We start from the raw sequence: 16,152 nt of genomic DNA, 5'->3' as shown, positions 1-16,152 counted from the left end.
CAAGCAGAAAGGGCAAGCTGGGGCAGGGCATGCTCATAGCCATCTGTGTGGGAAGCCAGAATGGATGTGGGGCTTTGTAAAGAGCAAAAATGTTAGCAGCAATTACCAGTGAGAAGTAAACTGAGGAAGGAGGTGAGCAAGGAGAGCAGAGCACAGGAAAGTTCACTTTTATGGATTGCTTGAATGGTACTATTTACCGCAAGCACATATTACATAAAAAATAAAATAAAATACTGGTGTTAGTTAGAGGGGACTCCCTGTTTTCCTTCATGTATCCCTGGGTACTTACTCATCATGCAGGATACAGTGGCAGGGAACTCAGTAATTCTCTCTTTCCCTGTGGTTTTTATAGAAGGTTGCGATGAACATCAGAGGGTAGTCTGAGCTCCCTGGAGCACTCAAAATGCACCCAGCCTTGTGTGCACCCTTCAAAACCCTGTAAAACATTGGCTTCCCTGTTGGGGTGAGCAAAAAAACTGGAAACCTTTTCTTCCAGAGCACTCTCCTCATGATGCAAGCATATCTGCAGCTGGGGAACCACCAAGTAGTCCCACGATTAACAGGCACATCTCATCAAGTGCACCAACTGCTGACCGTGCTTCTCTCACTAAGTGGCTACTGCTAGTGTGTAGGAAGCCTACAGTTTCTTCCTTTACCACATACACAGCTGAGTTACAGACTTCATTATTAGTTTTCTGTCTAGTGATTCTCTTGGCTTTTCTGTGTAGCCTGCATGCTTGGCAGAGAACACAGCGAAACAGTATACATTCTGCCTTTCCCTTCAAATACTTACATCTTTTTTCTTTAGCATCTCTTTCTTTAGCATCTCAATGGCTAAAGTTTCCATCATTAACAACAACATTAAAAATGAGCTCTTCATATTCTTTCATGGAAAATATTTTACAAGTTGAGTTTGCAGGCCGGGGATATAGCTCAGCAGCATAAGCACCTGCCTGGCAAGTGCAAGGTCTTGAGTTTGATTCCCGGTACCAAAAAAAAAAAAAAAAAGAACAAGTTGAGTTTGCTTTATCATTTAGGGTAGTTTTATCCTTCAATCAGGTTAAGGAAGTTTCCCTCTCTTCCTAAAGCTAGTCTACCAGAAATGGTTATTCGATTTTATCTAATTTTTTGGTCATCAAATGTGACAGTTGTATTGCCTTACTCGCCAGGGACATAGTTCAGTGGCACAGCGCCTGCCTGGCAAGTGAAAGGTTCTGAGCTCCATTTCCAGTACCAAAAAAAAAAAAAAACAAGAAAGAAAAACAATTGTATTGCCTTACTCCTTTACTGATACAGTATAAATGGCATTATAGCTTTCTGAAAGTCAAATCATTCTCAAATTTCCAAGCTGGCTTTAGCCTATGGGTTTAAAACACTTTTATTCAACTTGTAGTATTTCACTGCAAATTTTACAACTGTGTAGGAACTGAGAATAGCCTATTTTCTTTTTTGGTGCTATCCTTATCTGATTTTGCTAGCAAGGTTATAACCAGCTTCAAAGAACATCTCTGTTGCATTTTTCTTTCCTCTTAGAAATCTGTGTAAGATAAGAATCACCAATTAAGTTTTAAAGTCTTATAAAAACATCAGGCCTTCTTAAAGGATATACCTTTTACAATTTTTTCTACTTCTTCACTAGCTACTGGGTTATCAAACTTTTTGATTCTTTCTGACAATCCATCTCAGAACTAACAAATAAGAAAGCAAAGACAAGGGGCTGGGGATTTAGCTCAGCGGCACAGCACTTGCCTGGCAAGCACAACATCGTGAGTTCGATTCCCAGTACCAGAAAAAAAAAACAAAAAAAAAAAAAAGAAAGAAAGCAAAGACAAACTTATAATAGCATTCTTCTCAGTAGCACTGACAATCTCCTGACATATAATTTAATAATACAGATTCAGTGCTGAAGACATAAATAATAAATGTAAATTCAATCCCAAAAAAGTGATGCTATTTTTAGAAAAGTATTTGTATAACTCCTAGGAAACAGGAATGCGTTTAAAGATGAATTAAATGTACACTGTACAGCTAAAATGTACATATCATAATTACTGATAATACATGCTCCGTTTATTTCAGATGTTTTTCTTTCAAAGTTTCTTTTGCTATTTCCGCAATAGAACCTATGAATAAAGAATGCACAGCTGCCTAGCAGATGTATAATTTCAATGTTTAGATTCTATTCTTTCTAGCTTCATCCTGCAGGAGGTTTTGAATTTTCATTTCCATCTGGTTTTTGACCTCCCTCAGTTTAGGTTCTACCTCCCCACATCTTATTCTATTTTAGTCCATTACTGTATTACAGAAAAAAACATCACATTTGATCCATTACTGAAATCTCTTTGTAAAAGCTTAAAAGTTGCAAAGCAGAAAAGGAAAAGAATATACAGGGGGAAAAAAATCACAACTGGATAACTAGAACAAGAAAAACAAAATGGTGGTAATTTTTTATTTCTATTCAGACAGCACCCCTTAATTTCAAGTTTCTTATATTTTGAGTTCAACTATTCAGACATAATGCATGAGTGGAACTTCAACTTTATTCATCTTATTTTCTAAATTCTTACGTTATGGTAGAAACGTTAAGTAATGCCTGGTTATTTGTATTAAAATACAGATACTAGTTTTATTTGGTTAGGGTTTTTTTGTTTGTTTTTTGTTTTTGGAGACAGGATCTCACTGTAAAGTTCAGGCTGGCCTTGAACTCACCACAATCCTCCTGCCTCAGCCTCCCAAGTGCTAGGATTACAGGCGTTCACTACCACGCCTGCACAGATACTATTTTTGAAAAGTATAAATAGAAAGGATTTCTTTTACTTTTTTCTGAGGGATTTGCTATGTGTTTCAATTGTTCTGTTAGTATTACTTTTTTAATCAGGAGGAAAAAAAAACTTCTGAGAAATTTTCAGAGGAAACGATTATTTGTAGATGTGTACATGCCATAACAAATTATATTTTAGCAATTTTTATGGAACAAGAGGAGCAACTAATGATACCCACATTCATATTCATACCGTTAATGGATAAAATTAGATTTTACCACCTCTTAAAATTACTTATGACACAAAGGGGAAAAAAATCAGTCAAGTCAAACAGTATCAAAAAATCACTTGTGAAAACTCTCAAATACATTTTAAGTATTAAAAAGTAGGAAAAAACACATAATACATACATATATACATATACAAACACAACACTGTGGCTAGCAATATTTTACCAAATAACTGAGGTACTACAACAAACACAGGCAAATTCATCTGTTGTGTACCGAACAGACAATGAAAACAGGTATTAGCAAAAATATGTGTAGCACGTACCTTCATCTTAAAATCACCCTACTCTGTTGGAGGACTGACATAATTCTTATCAGAAGCATGGACTCTAAGTCAGCCTCCCTGGGCTCGAGTCCAGCTGGGCACTGACTAGCTGTGTAGTCCCTGACCTGTTAACTAACCTCTGTGTCCTCAGTTTTCCTTGTGCATAAAGGAGAACTGATAACAGTGCCTGAGTCAAACAATACTGCAGGGATTCAATGGATTTGCGTGTAGGAGTCAAAATGAGCCTGGTAGATAGCACAGAAATATGTTAAGACATTATTTAATCCATCTCAATCTTGTATTTTATCACTCCACATTCCTTAAACCAAAATCTACCTCCCTTTTATATAACGGTTGAAAATTAATCTTCATAAAACTCAAAATGTCCTATACTAAGTAAAAGTGTAGTATATTAAACTGCTTTTACTGAATGCTTTGTTTTATTTAATGTTTCCAAGGTCTGATAAACTTCAACTACATAAAAACTAAGAAACAAGATATTCTGGTTTATTTTCCAATTTAAAGGGCTATCATAAAATATATTTTATAAATCTGAATCAGAATTAAGATATACTTAACATTAAAACTATACTGGGCAGAAACAGAAGCAGTGAGATCAAATCGTTATATGTACACTATTACAACATTAAAACTTCATACAAAGAGGAGTCAGGATGTGGTGCCCATGGGGTTTCAGCAGGAACCCCAAGTGATACCTATATAATCTGCATAGTCTGAAGTCATTACAAATCAGAGTTTTCTTTTTCCAGTCCCTTCCCCCAATCATGGCCAGCCAAATCTCTCTTTTCTACCTTTTAAAGATGTTTTTGGAAAAATTCCCTATAGCTTTCCAGTAGCTTACAGTTACTAAAAAGTCTAGTCTAGGCCAATTTACTGCAGTTAATAACTTTACTCTTCCATCTTATAATCATGTCCTTTCTCTCTATGGTCCAAGAGAGCTCACTTGGCCAAGGGTGTGGTCTGATCATAAGGGAGGGATACAGAGGACCAGAAGGAGCCATCTCAGTATGTGAGCCCTTCTGCATTGACTTATAACTGCTGTCGCTTCTCTGGCTAACACTGATGATACTGCCTGAAGCACAGGAAGCCAAAGTATGGCTTTTCTTCTGGGGACCAATGGAGCTCTTTGGTGACTGAGAGGATGAAGAGCTCTTACCACTGCCTCACCTAAAGACATGCTTCGGCTCAGCCTCTTCTAACTAGTACTGCGGTTCCCATCTCCAGAAGGACTGTTCTGTACCTCAACTATGTAACAGGAACTCCAACAAATCCATTTAGGCTACTGCCACCCCCACTGTCCACAATGACATTTCAACTTCTGTTATCACTTGCGGGAACAGGCACTGCTAAACCAATCAGCTGCATGATGAGTGTGACCTAGCTAATGAGATGGCTCACTCTGGTTTTTGCCAATGTTCTTTACCTCCAGGTTTGGCTCTCTTAGACCTCCCCAAACTTCTAAGCTTCTAAGGGAAGGATACCCAGAAGGCAGGAGAAGAGAACAGAAACTATAGTTCCTCCCCTCTAGGTGAACTAAGCACTGCAATGTCTACTGTGCCCAAGTCCCCTCCTCCAACTGCTGACCTGATTCTGCCTATTTTATTTTTGCAGTGAATCCAGGGTCTTGTGCATGCTAGGCAAGCACTTACCACTGAGCTACAACGCAGCCCTTCTTATTTTATTTTGTGACAGAGTGGACTTAAGTTACCCAGGCTGCCCTCAAACTTATTGCTCCTGCCTTAGCCTCCTGACTAGCTGGGATTACAGGCATGCATCACCACACTCAGCTCTCCCAAATTTTTTTAAGCAGCAGAAATGGCTCTGGCCTCTGAGTAACTGGGAACTTCTTCAGAATACGCAGTCCTTGACTTCACTTTACACTTTACTCAGAGGTCCTAGTCACCTATTCTGATAGAACAGGTAAAGCCTAACTCTGTTTACCTTTTACTCTTACCTGTTTGATCTTGGTTGGACAATTAACTTTCATTAGCCTCAGAATTTTGATGTACAAAACAGAAGTATCAAAAAATCTGTTGTATCAATTTGCCAATGCTGATAAAAAGAATTTTACAATTCAAATGTGAATATTAATAATGTAAACAAAATTAATGCACTTTGCAAGTGTTAGATTTTTAAGGACCCTTTATCTATAGCCACTCAAATTTGCTTTTTAAAGCCAAACTGTATCCAACTAATTTCTCTCACAAATACTCATCTTTAGTAACATTTATCAAGTTACTAATCCCAAGGGACTATGAAAATGCTTCACCACACTCATTCATCCAGTGCTCACAATAACCCTGTGAGAGAACCAACATCACTCCCCTTTTTACATGAGGAAATAAGGCTTAGAGTTCAAGTACTTTGGATCAAGATAAAAAAAACACTACTAAAAAGTATAAAAGGTAGAGAATACGACAGATAAGTTGTAAATAGATAAGTACTTGTATAAAGCACTTGTATAAAGATAAATAAGTACTTGTATAAAGAAGCCAAGATTTAATTAACTTTTTAGTTATTTCCTATCCAGATTAATGGAACCATTTGTGGCTCTATGCAAATTGATAAGATGCTAAGAGAGAAGAGGAAAGAGTGAATAACCTGAGGAAATACAAAGCTCAGGCAACACAGAGTAATTATGCCACTCCATTAACAAACAACGCTACCAGTGCAGGAACATGTGCAGAGATGGGGGGTATATTTCCGCAATAATTTACACTTTGTTTAACAAATTATTAAAAAAAAAAAAAAAAAATTATTTTTCGAAAGCAGGTTTTGGAAAATGCAGAAAAATTTCATTTTGCTTACCCTTGCCATAGCAGTTAGGAAAGGAAAAGAAAAATCAATCTGCCCACTATTGGGAAAGAAATACTTTTCACAGGGCATGGTAGCACTCACCTGTAATCCCAACACTCAGGAGGCTGAGGCAGGAAAGGATCACCAAGAGTTCAAGGCCAGTCTGGGATACACAGTGAGTCCAAGGCCAGGCTGAACTACATAGTAAGACTCTGTCTAAAAAGAAAGAAAAGAAAAACTTTTCCTCCTCCCTTGTAGGGTCAGTAATTGGAACCTGAGAATTAAATTGAAAAAAAAAAGTCCAGGGTCATTGGAATTTGGGGTTATCATCTTAGTAAGAAAGTCCAAAGAGGAGGAAGGGCACTTACATGACAAAAAGACCTTCAAGAGACCACAGGGAGACATGACTGTGTCTGTTTAGGTACAGGGCTGGATTCTATCAGCTATCAGACTCAACCTTCCCCAGATGCAAAACTGGCAGGGAAGAGATAAGTGACTACCAAAGCTGATGACAGTTCAAGCCCCCTGGAGGAGACTGACGACAGCTGAGGTCTTCTGGAAGGCTCCACTTTTTGGCCTATGCAGAAATGCCTGCAGCTCCAAATTATTCTGTGCCACAGCAACATATTCTGGACCATTCTGCCATCGACGGCTAAGAACAAGTGAACACTTAACACTGCATTTATACTGTTGGTGATACAAAGTATTTCGGGGCAAGATGCAGCCACCAAGGAGCATATAAGAAACTGAGAGCATGGGCCAACCTGAACTTTTTAAAAAAATATTCTTCCAACAATAAAGGAATTTTATAACATACATAACATTTTTTCAGGGTGCAGAATGGCAAAGATTAAAACAGACTGATTTGTGTTGAAGGGGAGAATACACTCAAACACCGTGGGCTGGAATGTAAATTGCCCCCAAGATTTTGCAGGGCAGGTTGGCACTTTCTATCAACTGTATCACTTCTCGTACAGTAAACGCATTTTCTAAAAATTCACTCCACAAAATAAAAAGTTTCACAGGGTATATACAAATACCACTGCATTGTTTATAATGCAAGAGAAAAAAAAGAAACAATTTAATTACTCATCAATAGAGGACTGACAATAAAATTTGAATATATCCATGAAATGAAATGCCACTCAGCTACTAAAGAGAATAAAAAAATCATAATGTACTGACATAAATAGCCCCCCTGGATATTCAGTGGGAACAGAAATAAAGCAAAGTTGATACACAGTATGGCCCCACTTTTAGGGCTAGAGAGAGGAAAGACAATGGGAGAAACAAAGGCAATGGAAAAAAAACCACATCTCTATACTAACACTGGTGCTCTTGGCGGGGAGTGAAGTAGGGTTACAGAACATGTTCACTGCCTCACACTATTGCATTTCTGTATCTCTTCAAGTTTCAACTACAAATATGTGTGATTTCTGGTGACAGAGAAAACACAAGAGTTCTGTGATAACACACAGAGAAAGTATAGTGGAGTTTCACCAAGCATATTAGCATATTAAGGGCTTTGAGAAGGTTTGTAATAACAACATCTAATATTAATAGATGGGACACAATGGGCTGGGAATGTAGCCCTATGGCAGAGCACTAGCCTACCACGCCTGAGGCCCAGGGTTTAATGTGCAGTCCTGGCGGGCAAAAACTACTTTCGAATATTGATCCAGGAGAAGAGCAGCTTTAGCTTTGGACCACTGAGAAAGCTGGCATAGAAGAGAAAGTTCATTCGATTTTAAAGCATTCTGATAGGCAAAGATTTGGAGGAAGGAAAGTTAAGGCAGCACAGACTGACAAAATGCAAGTGAAATTAATTTTAATAGACTTCTTTAATCCAATGTATCCAAAACAGTATCATTCCAATATGTAATCAACATTTTAAAAGCATAATAATTTGCATTTTTGGACTATCTTCAAAAGCTGGTGTGTAATTTATACTTGATAGCACAACTCAATTTGGACTAGCCACATTTCAAGCGCTTAACAGCCACATGTGGTAGTAACTACTGTAGTAGACGATACAGGCCTAAGGATTATGAACTCAAACCCAGAATTATTTAGGTGACTTAGGCTAACGACAGAGTAGTACGAAATGAATGAGTCAGAAAAGAAAAACTGGGCCAGAACAAAAGGCAGTCTGAGATAATATAGATTTTACAATGTAAGCAAATAAGAAGCCAGAGAAAAATATTTAACAAGCAAGGATGATTAGTACAATACCATTTTCAGGAAAATTAACTGTTTTTCCTTACCAAGGCACGCATATCTGACACGCAATATTTTCCCAACATTTTTACTACATGAAAGATTACTGGGATGCAGATACAAAAAAAAAAGCTGTCATCAAGTGACTGCATTTTGTGTTTATTTAAGATTCTTCTGGATTATTATTCAGATAGTTTTATCTTATGACTTTTAAAATTACTTCTTGGGAAACACAGATATGTTAATAACCACCAAAATTTAACAGCCTTTACGATTTCCTATCAAGAGCTTCTTTTCAGCCAGGAATCTAAGATATTCTTAAATACAAATTTAGAACACTCAAAACCTTATACTCCTAAAACATATTACAAAAATATCTCAATTGCTAGTAAGAAAACTGCCTGTGTTTAATACAAATAAAACAGTATCACAGCTCTGCACATGTACAGAACTCTTAGCTTCAAAATTCAAAGTATTTTCTTGTAACATTTCAGATAATTTAGCTAAGGCTAAAGAAAACAAGACAAAACAAAATGCTCAAAAAAGGAGACAAGAAAGCAGATAGGGAAGACCACCACAGTTTTAAGCCATGGCCTTTGTTACTGGTAAGGACTGCCAAGGCTGGAAAAGTGACTTTTTAGCCAGAAGCCAGAAACCCAGGGATGTCATCAGGACCAAAAGCATTATATAACCTGCAATTTCAGCAACTAACTGCTCTGCATTAAAGTTGTGGAATTTTCTTCCTTTCTTTCTAAAAAGGTGGCAAGTCCTTTCACTTTTTAAGACAAGGAAACAACAGAGATCCAAATAGGTTTTGTGTGGTATCAAAGACTGCACAGCCGTTTGTGATAGAACCAGTATTAGGCATTATTTAAAAAAACAGAAGCCTGCCCGGCGTGGTGGCGCACGCCTGTAATTCCAGCACTCGGGAGGCTGAGGAAGGAGGATCGTTGCAAGATCGAGGCCAGCCTGGGCTACAAAGTGAGCTCAAGGCCAGCCTGAACTGCATACAGAGACACTGTCTCAAAAAAAAAAAAAAAAAAAAAAAAAACAGAAGCCAAAACTTAATCATTCTGCTACTGCTTTATGATTCTTCAGTTCACAAATTATCCACAATACATTCCTTTTACAATTTTGAAAAAGCAAGCAAAAATTTTTTGCTTTAGAAGCTACTGAATACGTCCTCAAAACCCTTCTCCATGCTCCTGCCTAAGGTCTCACTCTGCAGCCCTCATTCTCAGGAAAGCCTTCCACAGCACTTGCATCTCAGGCAGGCCAGGTTCCCTCACTCCATGCTCCTGGGAGCCCTAGGGGTCCTCAACCTAAATACAAATGGACAGTTGTCTCCCATCTACCCACTCTGCATTGTTCTAAACTCTCTGCTGAACAGACTAGTAGTTCTCACTAGAGGTCCATAATCTAAGAATGAAATTGTACCAAACTTGTTTTATTTATGTATTTTTCTTTGGATTATAAAAGAATGACCATAAGAAATCTGAGACCCAAAAGACAGTGGATTCATACTGTTTACCTGCCCAAAGCCATCTTTTTTTTTGGTACCGGGAATTGAACTCAGGACCTTGCGCTTGCCAGGCAGGTGCTTGTGCTGCTGAGTTATATCCCTGGTCCAAAGCCATCTTCTCTGTGCAGAGACCACCACTCCCTCCCACCCCACACCCCAGCTTCTCAAAGTCTATCTACCAGTAGCCACACTCAAACCAGGCCTGGCTAAGAGTTGCACCCCGGTCTCCACACAGCCCCATGAACCCGCCAGGAGAGGGAATCTATGCATCTGGAAACAGACTCTCTCCTGCTCCTGAGCCCACAGCATCCGGGCCGTGTACAGCAGGTCTCCTCTGCCAGATGAATACACTAGCTTTTGCAGTACAGAACAGAACAAAGACAGAACCCCAATTACAGCATCAGATCCATCCATGCCTACGTGTAGTCTCTTCAAAGATATGAGCAAGTTGGAAAAAAGTTACCTGCAAGCACAAATCTAGTGAAAGCCCATGCAATTCCCATTGTTGAGATGTCCAGTACAGTCTACATGTTAATCACTCCCAAATACCTGCCTCCAGCCCAAACCCCTGGCAAACTCCAGATCCACACAAACAATAGCCAAGTTGAAAACCTCTATTTTGGTTTTGGTGCTAGGGAGTGAATCCAGGTCTCAGGCAAACTAAGCACACACACTACCAAATGAGCTGCAACCGCAGCCCTGGAAGCCTCTACTTGTTTCAGAGACACTTCAAACTTATTAAGATGGAAACTATACTCATTATTCTCTTCCATAAGCCAGCTCCTCCACATTTTTTCATCTCAGTCAAAAAACAACTTGCTTTCCAAGCCAGAAACCTGGGGGCCATTCTCATCAGCCCACTCTCTCTCCCACCTGTAGCTCCGTAACAAGTCCTGCCCCTTCCAGGACCAGATGATCTGCCATCGTCCAAGATGCACAGGTCAGGGGCTGGGGATTTAGCTCAGAGGCAAAGTGCCTGCCTGGCAAGCGCAAGGTCGTGAGTTCGGTTCCCGGTACCGGAGAAAAACCAAAAACAAAACAAAAAACAAGATGCACAGGTCACAAAAGCCTCACTACAAGTTTGACTGTCTTCAGTCTTCCCTTCTTTACATTCATTCTCCAATGTGAATTAATCTCCAAGCTGCAAATCTGATCACCTGATCACTACATCTGCTATTTCTCTCTCTGCCTCCTTCATAAGTCAACAGCCAATCATTCACAGCTAGAGCAATGGCCGAGCTCCAGTGTTCCAGATAGCACAGTAAAACAATCTATACCAAGCAAGCTTCATCAGAAACACAGAAGTATAACAGGAACAGTAACAAAGTAAAAGGATAGCCAAAAAATTTTTCTGCATCCAATCAATGTGTATTCATTAGTTTTGTATTTAACTACTTAGATGAATTGATTTAGGAACCCACTGAGTCTGCCCAGAGGTGAATTCCACCAATCATTTATTTCCTTAAGCCCCTAGCTAGCATTCTCTTCAAAAATCATTTCTAGCTGGGTGTGGTGGCACACGCCTGTAATCCCAGCCCTCAGGAGGCTGAGGGAAGAGGATCATTGTGAGTTCGAGGCCAGCCTAAGCTACAAAGTGAGTTCAAGACCAGCCTGAACTCCATAGTGAGAACCTGTCTCAAAAAGACAAAAAAGAAAAAAAAAAAAAAATCATGTCTGGGCACATCATTTTGTTTTTATTTTTAAGAACTGAGTCTTGGCCAGACACGGTGGCACATACCTGTGAGCCCCAACATTTGGAAGGCTGAGGCAGGAGGATCGCTGTGAGTTTGAGGCCAGCCTGGATTGCACAGTGAGTTCAAGGCCAACCTGAACTACAGAGGAAGACCCTGACTCAAAAAACAAAAACAAAACTAAAAATAACTGAGAATCTTTAAAATACTGGCTGAAATTTTTTTATATTGCTACATAGTTTGTACTGATTGATATGTATCATATCAATTGATATATTTTATAAACAGTGATAATTTATAAATGATTTAATGAAATATTTAAGCACATTTACTTTTGTACATTTTAAGAACTACAAGCTCAGCACAGTGGTGTGCACTTCTAGTCTTAACACCTTAGGAAGATGAAGGAGGAGGATCACCTGAGTCCAGGGAACAGCCTGGGCAACACAGCAAGACTCCCCTAAATAAACATGCAAATAAAAACGAAGTACAATCAACCCTCCATATCTGGGAACTCAACTATCCAACCATAGATCAAAACATATTTGAGGAGCGGACCGCGCATCTGTACTGAACATCCACATTTTTTTTCATCATATTCTCAGGCAATACACCCGTAACAACTACCTACATAGCACTTACATCCTCAGTCATCCAGAGATGAGTAAACTATCCAGCAGGACATGCACAGGTTATGTGCACGTATGAGGTCATTTTATATAAGGCACAGGGGCATCCTCAAGAGTCTGCCATCTCCTGGGCTCATGGAACCAATCCCCCAGGGGGATGACTGTAATTCATGAGTGTTAATAATGATACATAAACACTGGATAGAGTTTTGAAAATGTTCCACTCAACTAGCTATCACAACTCTCCCATAATTCCCTCTTTATAGAGTCGTTGCCATTCTATGAAAATTACCCCCTCTTAAGAGAACTTGTGAGTTCTGATAACACGCAAAAAAATTATGCGGCAAAATACACAAAGAGCTAGAGCCAAGGTACCTCCCAGGCAGACTGGCCCACTGTATTGTGAGAGACTCCATCTATACTGCCTGAAACTTTTCATTGGCTAAAAGAGATTTAGCAAGCATCTTCTTTTAAAAATAACTTCATGGGCCGGGTATGGTGGCACACACCTGTAATCCCAGCACTCAGGAGGCTGAGGCAGGAGGATTGTTTCGAGTCTGAGGCCAGCCTGGGCTACAAAGTGAGCTCAAGGCCAGCATGAATGGCATAATGAAACTCTGTCTCAAAAAGAAATAATAATAATAATAATAATAATAATAATAATAACAATAATAACAACAACAATTTCATAGTAACAGAAGAGGTATAAGTCACTTCCACATGAATCTGAATTCTTTCTTTCCAACTCCTACACCAAAGGAAGTTTTGGTCAGCAAAACAGATCTAACTCATCAACTCTAAGATGCATTTATGTTTCATTTTTTACTATCTCTGACTCTGAGGTGCACCTTAGTACTGATGGCTCCTTACAACTAGATTTTCTTCATAAATGTTCATAAAATTATGGTGCCCCTTACAGCTGATCACAGAAAACATTTGGAAAGCATTTAACACCATGACTGACATGCAACAGGTACCCAATAAAAGAAGCAAATACCATGGGATGAACATCATTTAACAGAAACTTCAAAGTAGAAAAGAAACAGCCTTCACAATTAATTTAGGTATAAGACAAACTAGATAAAGGAGAAAGTGAAGACAAGAAAATCATATTATCCATGTAGAATAGGAATTACAGTTGGCAAAAGTGGAGGTCCTGAAAAGGCAAAATAACCAAATATAGTAGAAATTAAAGAAAACTGTGAAAATTAAATAATGTCAGATTTGAAAACTCAACGAATTTGTGGAAGAAATATGTACCACTAGAATTCACACCAAAAACAGAAAACCTATACAAACCAACAGCTATTACATAAACTGAAAGGCTACTAACAGTCCTCTCCAGAAAGAAAGATCTAGGCCTCAAGAGTCTTCCAGATGAGGTCTGTCAAATTTTCAAGGAACAGATAATCCCTGTCCAAACTGCCCCTGAAGAGAACGAGGGGAAGCTGCCCAACTCATTGTGTGACTCTCTTCTAACCCTGATACCAACATGAAAAAGGAATTGCACCAGAGTTTGCAAGAAGAGAGCAAAGAGTCATAATATCATGAAAGCAGAATCAAAAGGTTTTGGCTCCAGCCACAATGGGACGGAATGAGGAAAGGTCTGGGTCTGGGACGCTTTCACAAGTAAAAAACACCAGAGAAGCCCATCTAGTTAGGAAAAGCTCAGTTTGAACTAGAAGCACCACTTACAGTTATGCATTAAGCGAGTGAAAAAAATAAGACTCCAGTGCAGGAGAAAAATATGGAAGAGATTTGGGAACTATTCAGACAAAAAGATCTGAACAATCATGTCAAAGGATTAGACAGACAAAATGGTCTCAACACTGAACTTGGAGAACACATTAAGAGGAAGGAGGAAGAACACAGAAAAGCAGCAAAGAACACAGCGAGTATAATGGCAAAGAAGCCCGTTTTTCTCCTACTTAATTCTTACTTTTCCTTCACCACTGTGCAAGGTTGCCAAGTAATGAACACTTTTATGGAGTGCTTCCTAGACTCTCCTAACTTGATCAGCACCAGCCCTGGTTGCCACTTGAAGCTCTTCTAATACCCTGCATGCTAGTTACAATCACAACAATATTTCATTGAACTCTACAACTCATCCTTCAGTTCATGTCCCCCCCACTAGACGTTAGGTTCCAGGAGGGGAAGGACTATGTCTGGGGTTGTTCCCTTTTGCCTTCCTCCAATAAAAGATATGGAAGAATGAAAGCCAAGGAGAAGCATTTTGAATGTGAAGCTGGACTAGGGACCCAGTTGAGTGGAATGTCGTTTGCCTAGCACGTACAAAGCCCTGGCTTCCACCCCCAGCAGAAAGGAAGAATGTGGAGTCCATATTAAATGTTACAGGAAGTTCAGAGAGAACTGAGAAAGGGAGCTTAAATGTGATCAGGCTGATTCTCCTATGAAGGTGAAATCCAGGGTTAAGTAGTAGATACATGGCAAGAGATTAAATGCATGATAGCCACCAAATCCAGGCGGGAAACGGAGACTACAGTACTGTTGGCAATTTCCACAGACTGGGTTATGAATTTTACTTCAGTTTGGCTCTATTGTGCAGTTTCTCTGTAATGATTACACGTTACTTTTATAAGGAAAAAAACTTTAAAATGTTGATATGATTTTAAAAGGAAAGCAGTTAACCAGTGAGATGACACGCGCCTGTAATCCTAGCACTAGGGAGACTGAGGCAGGAGCATGTGGAGTTCCGGGCCATTCCGGGCTACGTGGTGAGATACTGCCTCAAAAAACAAAAGAAAACGAAAGCAGCAAAAACTCGTGGCACTCTTAAAGGTTTTCGTAAACTGAAGGAATCTTAAGTACTGTATATGTGTGCTTTTAAGAAACCAAAGACAACACAAGGGATAATTCACGAGCCATTAGTAAGGAAAACCAGAGAAAGGTGAAATAAGGTGTTAACCAGTAAGAAAGACCAAAAATACAGTATATTCCTCCTCTGGAAGGAAAGAAACAGATTAGAAGAGCGACCCGGTGGGGGCGCTCGGACAGGATGGCTCAATCTTCCCAATAAAAGGGAGGGGGCAGGTGAAGAAAATGGCTAAGGTTTAGAATGGTCTCCATGGACGACGAGAAGGGAAAGATAAAAAGAGAACTAGTTGTATTGCAAATGCATTCTGAATTTCAATCCACCTTTCACAAACTCAGTTTGTTGCTGGATCAGAGAAGTGCTCCCATGATTTCGCTTTAAACCTAAAAAGCTAAAACTCCACTCTGGTTCACGATCTTTTTATTTCAACAACCGAAACTTGATAAGCATTAACGCAGCCTCTCCTTTACTTCAAAGATGAACTCCCCCCCCCATACGATCGAAGAGCTGTTTTCAACTCGACCAACAAAGATCATTTCCAATACGAATTACTGAAAAATGCTCCTTCATGGAATCGCGTTTAGATAAAGTTTGCAAAAATTAAAAAGCACAACGAAAGCACCTCGCATGCCTGAATACCACGTTCCTGAGTTCAAATCCCAGCTCACTTATCTGAGTTCTTTAACCTCCCTGCATCTCAGTTTCCTTCCCCGAAACAGCGTGGAATCCGATAACCAAGGTTATCTTAAGGAGTTCATGACGTAACCCAGGTGCCAAGTTCGTACCCCGCGTCCGAAGAGCTCGTCAGCCGTTTAAAAGAGAACAGCCCGCAGCGCTTGCACCGAGCTGAGGCGTCGGGAACACGAAGGCGCTCCGTCGCACCCGCCAGCCCCAGAGCACAGCGTATTATTTTTCTTCCCTGACGCAAGCTCTTTTTCCCCCTTTGCCAAACCTTCCCGCTGGGAGTCTGGAAGGAGTCAGAAGGGTACGTGCGATCCAGCAGCACAAAGTTTTCCGAAATCCGAGCGCGATCGCCGCAGACATGGCAGCGCAGGCCTCGCGGGACGACAGGTGAAGCGGCCCGCGGCCCGGTCCCCTCCCGCTGCCGAAGGCCGACCCGGCCCCG

The 16,152-nt window shown here is 39.9% G+C and overlaps 1 protein-coding gene across 1 annotated transcript in view; it reads right to left on the bottom strand.

Moving 5' to 3' along the window:
• The window catches only part of Bmpr1a (bone morphogenetic protein receptor, type IA), a gene marked incomplete in the record, with an annotated part of 123,742 nt that overhangs the window by 107,120 nt on the left and 470 nt on the right, over positions 1-16,152 (bottom strand).

Source organism: Chinchilla lanigera, unplaced genomic scaffold (assembly GCF_000276665.1).
Source record: "Chinchilla lanigera isolate Chin_1 unplaced genomic scaffold, ChiLan1.0 scaffold00109, whole genome shotgun sequence".
In the NCBI taxonomy this organism is placed as follows: domain Eukaryota; kingdom Metazoa; phylum Chordata; class Mammalia; order Rodentia; family Chinchillidae; genus Chinchilla; species Chinchilla lanigera.
This window is presented reverse-complemented; position numbering and strand designations above follow the sequence as displayed.